The sequence below is a fragment of the Fragaria vesca genome, linkage group LG2 (assembly GCF_000184155.1).
Source record: "Fragaria vesca subsp. vesca linkage group LG2, FraVesHawaii_1.0, whole genome shotgun sequence".
In the NCBI taxonomy this organism is placed as follows: Eukaryota; Viridiplantae; Streptophyta; class Magnoliopsida; order Rosales; family Rosaceae; genus Fragaria; species Fragaria vesca.
The window spans coordinates 2,349,523-2,355,760 of NC_020492.1; positions in this window are offsets into that span (position 1 = coordinate 2,349,523).

Sequence of the window (6,238 nt, forward strand, 5' to 3'; positions counted from 1 at the left end):
ATTTTCTGTGTCAATATTGAGTACTTCTATGTCACCCAATTCAACCCTTTGTCTCACACTGTAGTACTTAAGGTCCAAGTGTTTTGAATTGTTTGATCTTTTTGCTGTTCTTGGCAAAGCAAACAGCTGCTTCATTGTCACAGAACATCTTAAGTGCTCCCTGAACTATGAATTTTAGAGCTTCAATCTGTATCAAAAAATTCCTGATCCATAAGCCTTCACAGACTCCTTCATACAAAGCTATGGACTCAGCTTGCATTGTGGAGGTGGTAATTAATTTCTGTTTCATGGTTCTCCATGTCACAGCACCTCCTACAAGCATAAAAACATAGCCACTTGTGGACTTCATGTCATTAGGATATTCACCTGCAAAATCTGAATCGGTATAACCTAGTAACTCAAGCTTTTCAACTTTTCTGTAGACTAGCAAGTGAGACTTAGTTCTCTGTAGATATCTTAAGACTTTCTTTCCTGCACATCAATGTTCATGACTAGGATTTGACTGATACCTAGATAAAATGCCTACAACAAAAGCTATGTCAGGTCTGGTGCAGACCTACGCATACATCAAACTACCAATTAACCCTGCATAAGGCTTACTGTCCATAAGCTTGTCACCTTCATACTTCCCCCCATTTTTAGTGATTTTAGTGAGCTTATCACCCTTAGACATAGGGACTGGACTAGGATTACAAGTTTCCATATGAAAACGTTTCATAACCTTACAGATGTAAGCATTCTGTGATAAACCTAAAGTTCCTTGTTTCCTGTTTCTCTTAATTTCAATCCCCAAAACAAAATGAGCTTCACCTAGGTCTTTCATATCAAACTTGCTAGATAAAAAGTTTTTTGTGGCTTTTAGCAGTTTCATATTAGTGCTGGCTAACATGATATCATCTACATACAAGATGAGAAAAATAAAATTCTTCCCAACTGTCTTTAGGTATACACACTCATCAACTGTATTTTCTGTAAAACCAAAAGATGAAATTACTGAATGAAACTTCTTGTACCATTGTCTAGAAGCCTGCTTAAGTACATAAATTGATTTTTGAAGTTTGCATACATAGTTTTCCTTTCCAGGTTCCACAAAACCCTCAGGTTGCTTCATATAGATTTCTTCTTCTAATTCTCCATTGAGAAATGCAGTTTTAACATCCATTTGATGAAGTTCCATATCAAAATGTGCTACTAGAGCCATGATAATCCAAAAGGAATCTTTAGTGGATACAAGAGAAAAATTTTCATTATAATCTATTCCTTTTTTTTGTGTGAACCCTCTAGCCACAAGCCTAGTTTTATGTCTCTCGGCGTTTCCTTTCTCATCTCTTTTTGTTTTAAAAACCCATTTACAACCTATGGCGTTATGTTGTGGATTTGGTTTTACTAGTTTCCACACTGAATTTTGTCTCATGGACTGAAGTTCAGCTTCCATGGCCAACTGCCACTGTTCTTGATGATGTTCATCTTCAACAGCTTGCCTATAGGTTTCTGGATCATTGTCTTCTGCAAGAAGCTCATCCATTTCTTGCAAATAGACAATGTAGTCACTGTTTTCATCATAAGTGGGTTTTCTTTGTCTTTGGGATCTTCTAATTGATGGTTTAGCAATTTCTGGTTGTTCTGCAGTTTCTAGCTCTATGTTTTTATTGTTTTCAGCTGCAACATGATCATTTTCTGCTGGTTTTTCTTCTACTACAATTGGATTTTGATATATGTTTTGAGTTTGCATATTTTCTGAATTTGTGGTTTGATCATGCAGTAAGCGTAGATAAGCTTTTAACATTTCATCATTTGAGACTTCCTCAAAATCTGAAGAAAGATCTTCAAAAACTGAGTTATGTATAGTCTCATCTAGGAATTTTGCTTGACCTGTTTCAAAAATCCTTGGTGAATGTTTAGCTACATAAAACTTATAACCCTTTGATTTTTCACAATACCCTATAAAATTGTAACTCACTGTTTTGGACCCCAATTTTTCAGTTAACTCATTTGGTATTTTAGCTTCGGCCTTGCATCCCCATACATGTAAGTGGTGCAGGCTTGACTTTTTGCCACACCAAGTCTGAAAAGGTGTTGTTTCTACAGCCTTGCTGGGTGCTCTATTGCAAATATAATTTGTAGTTCTTAAGGCTTCACCCCACAAGAATTTAGGCAGACCTAAGGTGCACATCATGCTCCTCACCATATTTAGGAGTGTTCTATTTTTTCTTTCTGCTACTCCGTTTTGTTGAGGGTTGTAGGGATTAGTGTATTGGGCCTTAATGCCATGTTCCTGAAGGTAAATAGCAAAAGGTCCTTTTGCTGGCTTGCCTTAGTATATCGATCTACCATAAAATTCCCCTCCTTTATCAGATCTCACATTTTTAATTTTTCTTTCAAGCTGTAGCTCCACTTCAGTTTTGTAAATTTTAAAGGCTTGGAGTGCTTGTGATTTTTCTGATAATAAATAAGTATCTTGAATAGTCATCTGTGAAAGTTATGAAGTATGTGTTTTTACATATAGTTTCATGCCTAAGGGGTCCACATATATCTGTGTGTATAAGTTCTAAGAGATTTTGGCTTCTTACTGCAGTTTTGTTGTGTTTGTTAGCCAATTTTCCCTTATAGCATTCCACACATTCATTTAGATCATTAAAGTTAAGTTCATATAGAGTCTTATTTTTGATAAGTGTTTTAAGCCGGTCCTTAGAAATATGCCCTAATCTTCTATGCCATAAAAATGCAGACTTATCATTATGAAGTGATCTTTTAACACCAACAGTAGTGTTATTTTTAAGTGTGTTTTCATTATATTCAATTAACATAATATCTGGTTTTGCAACAGAACAGTTTAATTGTAAATAATCATTAACAAAAACACCACATCCAAGATAATCTGAACCTTGAAAAATTTGTAATCCATTATGATCAATGATTAGTTTGCATCGCAACTTAACTAGCAAAGAAATTGAAAGCAGATTCCTTTTAAGGGAAGGAATAAAGAAAACATTATCTACAAAAAGACTTTTATTTGAACCTAAATCCAACTGAAGTGAGCCAATGGCTTTAACAGCCATCTTCATGCCATTTGCCACGCAGACTGTATTCTCATGCCTCTGAGGTGCCCTCCTGCTTAGCAAACCTTGCATTGAGTTGGTTATATGAATTGGTGAGCCTGAATCTAACCAAAATGAGTTTGCTTTCACATTTATGAAGTTTACTTCCAAAGCAAATGCAGTTTTATCAAACAAAGAAACAGAATAATAACCAAAAAAATTACTGAAATCAATTAAAGAATTATAGCTCTTACCTTTCTTCACCATCCACTTTTTGAAGCCATCACAGTTCTTCTTGATATGGCCAACCTTTATGTAGAAAAAACATTTCACTTTATGCAATTTTTCAGCAGCAGCAGCAGCAGGGAGGCAAGCCTTCTTCCCATCTTTCTTGAATTTGTTCTTCTTTGGCCTGAGGGTGATGTCCCTCTTTCCCTTGTACTTTCGTACAAGGTTGACAGATGTAGTTGGTGCCTTCTCCTTCTGATCCTTCAATATTCTGTTTTGTTCATTGACGCAGATGGAGATCAGTTCATCAATCTCCCATTTTTCCTTTGTAGTTACTCTTAAAATTTCCATATTCAGCAGGAAGAGATTCAAGAGCTATATGCACCACCTGTGCATCATTGACCCCCATTTGTAGGTCCCTCAGCATGTTGTTAATTTCTTCTAGCTGCATCAGGTGAGTTCTGATGTTTCCTCTGTCGTTGAACTTCAGTTCATGTAGCTTTCTTGATAATCTTGCCCCTTCTGCCTTGCTACATTCCTTGAACTTCTGCCTTATGGCATCCATGAAGTCAATAGCCAGCTCTGGTTCCACCACACAGCTCCTAACAGTATCTGAGATGGTCCTTCTGATGACATTCTTTGCCATCCGGTTGGCTCTCCACCAATCATTGTAGTATTTCCTGTCCACAGCAGTGCTGTCCTCATCAAGCTCCTCAGTCTGCTCTTCATTTAGGCACATATCCATGTTCAGATTCATGGACATGTAAAATTCAACTTGATTACGCCATTTCTGAAAGTTCAGTCATGTGAGCAAGTGGATTTGTCCTAGTGTCACCACCTCAACTCCTAAAATGATTAAAATCAATGCAAATGAGTTTCAAAATTCATGCATATATATATATATTTGAATATGTGTATAGTACTGCAGTATACATTTCAGCCTATATAGTTAAACATGTAAGTTTAGCTACTGAAAACATATCTAAAAGTTCCATAAAGTTCATACCAGATAACACATTTGTGGTATAAATCTGATATCTTAATATTCTAAATGTATTACCACAATCATGTACTCTTAGATATATGTTAAAAACAGTCAATATCTTTGGTAGGATAAAGAAAAGTCTCAACATATCAGAAGTAAAAATACAGATCATACAAGACACTATTATTTAAAATAAAATTGTACATGTAAATATCTCTTTGGAGACCACAAGACAATACAGCTTTATAAACAATAACACAAGTTTTGATTCTTCTTCAGCTCTCTAAACATGATAGTAAATGTTACTTTGTGCAACATAATTAATACCACATCTAGAGTTTTATGAATCATTGAAGTTTAAGATTTAGGTTTCAGTTTAAGAAACATCAAAACTTCATTTTATGAATGCAAAAAATATGAGGCTATAACCAAATTGGGAGAATTATATATCCATTATGTATTTTGCATTCATACAGTATGCACTTTAGTAGTCTTATGCATCAGTTGATCAATTTGCATACGAGATAAAAGTTTATTCATGTATATAGTTCATCATATGGATTAAGTTCTTAACTATGATTGATATATGCCTATGGGTACACGAATTCAAAACCATCACCACAGTATTCCAATTTCGTATTCCCAAATTTCAAACATAGAAATGAATCTCATAAGAACTAAATTTAGGTCTTACCTCGGCATCAGCATCATTCATCTGCAATAAAAATTTAACGGAAGCAAAACGAAAAAAGCGCAACCAATAAGTCCTAATCTTATTCTAAGTTTTCTGGATTTGAATCCCATCTGAGGTGATTAGCCTCATATGCCAAGGTTATCCGTTCCAAATAAAAAACAACAAAAGAAACAAGTTGGGTTTTAAAACCGGGTTGTTAATGGACTCGGGCTTTAGGCTGAAACTGTAGGCCCAAAAACAAGAACAATGAATTTCCTCTATTGGTTTTACTGATTCAAAACTTTAATCCATTTGTGAAATTGTGAAGAGCCATTGGCTCTGATACCATATATTATACCTGAAACTGAATTGCATAATAACTTAAGTCAAGATCGTTTCACAATAAACACAAACACAGTACTGTAGAAATCAAAAACCAATAGCTTAAAGAGTTTCCTAGTTGCTCTAGGTGATAACCATAAGGACCAGCATCAATTGGGGTTCAATTCACGGTAATCATCTTCTCAGCAACACAGCAACACAACTGCAATCTCACAATACACAAAACCAAGGAAAATCTTCTATGCTATACTACTTGTTTCTTCACAGAATGGGACTGTTATTTCTTTAGGAAAAACGTCGTGAGCACAGGGACTTTCTACTGGTATATATAATGGCCTAGAAACATAACTCGTGCTCATCCCATAAGGAGTCCGAGTTCACTTAATGTTTATCAGATACAAGTCTTTAGGTTTATCTCAAGAACTCAATGTTGATCAGGTTAATCAACTTGATAAGTCTCCAACTTCTAATGAGAGACATACACCTCAATAGATAACAGGATAGAGTTTTACATTTATATTTCTATTGATTATATTCAAGTTAATCTCAAAACTATTTTATGTAGACAAAGATAAATGCAGTGTCCAATATTATTTTCCAACACCAAATAGTTCAGCAACTCTCCCATATGGACCAGAAAAGAAAAATTTTAAGAAAAATGAATAAATAAAAAACAAAGAAGCCATGCATACACTGGTATAATGGTATTCAACTATTTTCAAAAATTTCCAGGCCGGCCAACTTAAACGGTTACAAGTGAATGCTGGAAATCCATCATTGTTTTTTTTCGAATACCATTGGTACGTACATACATCCATTTCTGGATACCTTCCTAGATATTGTTGTCCTGTAAACAAACTTCCGCTCATCGGAACCACAACCTTCTCCTGCCCTTCGAGGAAGAGGACTTGGGCCTCCACAACACTTCTACTACCTGCACACAAAAAAAAAAAAAAAAAAAACCAAAATTAA